Here is a 1517-nt window from a genome sequence, read left to right as displayed (position 1 = left end):
CAAAAAATACTGGACGTTCTGATTGGTCACGGGATCCACGCCAAAAGCCTCCTTGTACTCCAGCACTCCCTGTGCCATGGTGGGCACCACATTGTTGTGTCTGTTCCTGACATTGATCAGCGTTTCTGTGAATCTGAGAGACATGCCATCCAGTTAAACACACTATTAGAGGTCACTTAGAGCAGGCTGCAGCCAAGTTAAACTAAATGTGTTACATTCATGAAGGACTTCGGATTTCTCAGAATGCTCCTGAATACTGTACTTACTTAGTTAGGATGTTTTTATCATCAGGGTCTTTCTCCAAAAAGTCAACAAGCTCCATCAGACTCTGCGCATACCTGTTTTTGAGAGTAAACAAACAGTCAGGGTTTATTTTTAGGCTGGCTTATATACAACTCATAAATGTGATTTATTAATTGATTAATAAATTAACTGTATATTCCATTTCAGTTTTCAACTAAATGAAAACTTTAATTTCGGTTTCAGAGTTTTGCTTTAAAAAAATCATTTAGGTGCATCACTATATCTAAATGAAACAATACTGAATTAAATCGAATGAGATCAGAATCAAATTGCATTGAAAACATGTGAATCAAATTGAATTGTGCACCAATACCCAGCTCTATTTGAAACACAGCCATAATGCACCGCACACATTATGTAATACTGTGCATTGTTTCCTTTGAACAACAAAGCCAATATAGTTGTTTGTCTGAATGGCTAAAGGAGGTGCAAAGCACTGACAGGTATTTACTCTAAACACGGATCCAATTCTTATCACTGCTTTCCCAAAGCTGAATGGTAATTAAAAAGCTTTGCATGGATAATTTAATGGTTAGAGTAAATCATGACCCCCATGTGACAGTTGGCAAGGGAGACGTGTTGCATGGAGAACAATAGTCGTACATGTTACACAATGAACGCACTGTACTAGCTAAAATCCTAAATCTGAATGACAGTGTTCTATGTCAGTGTGCCGCATTGTCAAAGAGGACTTGTTTACACTGAGACCTCTAGGAAGGTTGCAGCGCACACTTGTTTGTGTACAGTGTCTTATGATATCTGACACCACATAACATTTTGATGAACACATTTGAAAGTTACATATAGTTCACGTTTTGATCTCAGCATGATTCTAGAGATTCTTGAGTTTTGAGGACAAGGACCCTGAAACAAACAGACTATCACATATGAAGTTATAAAAATATTTTTTTACAACAACAAATCTGTTTCATACAGGAAAGACCAAGGGCAATTGTAGCATTTTGTACATTGTCCATTATAACGCACAAACTATTACAAATCTACCTTTTATTTGCTCTCCAACTTAGAAGGTCCTTATCGAAAAGCCTTCATGGTCACCTTTCGTTTGAAGTCATGTGCTGAAACTATGTCATATGAGTTGTAAAAAGTTAAGAGAGAGTCTAGAGTAGGCTGAAATTCACCACAGTGGAGCATATGGCACTTCAGGCAGTCTAGAACAGCATGTCAGCTGTGGATCTCACCAGCTATGAAGC

At 37.8% G+C, this 1517-nt stretch overlaps 1 long non-coding RNA gene across 2 annotated transcripts; it reads right to left on the bottom strand.

The window, feature by feature from the left end:
* Positions 1–6: 6 nt before the first annotated feature.
* LOC107736417 (uncharacterized) lies at positions 7–1517 on the bottom strand. Of its 2 annotated transcripts, none has more exons than XR_001639663.1 (3): positions 1506–1517; positions 267–338; positions 7–133 (listed from the first exon to the last, which is right to left on the bottom strand). It is a non-coding gene; the product is annotated as an uncharacterized LOC107736417 (long non-coding RNA). The 2 variants fall into 2 exon arrangements; XR_001639662.1 differs by lacking the exon at positions 1506–1517 and adding an exon at positions 1309–1485.

This window comes from Sinocyclocheilus rhinocerous, unplaced genomic scaffold (assembly GCF_001515625.1).
Source record: "Sinocyclocheilus rhinocerous isolate Xijiao unplaced genomic scaffold, SAMN03320098_v1.1 C36683872, whole genome shotgun sequence".
NCBI lineage: Eukaryota > Metazoa > Chordata > Actinopteri > Cypriniformes > Cyprinidae > Sinocyclocheilus > Sinocyclocheilus rhinocerous.
The sequence above is the reverse complement of the archived record's forward strand: the minus strand, read 5'-3'. Positions and strand labels throughout refer to the sequence as shown.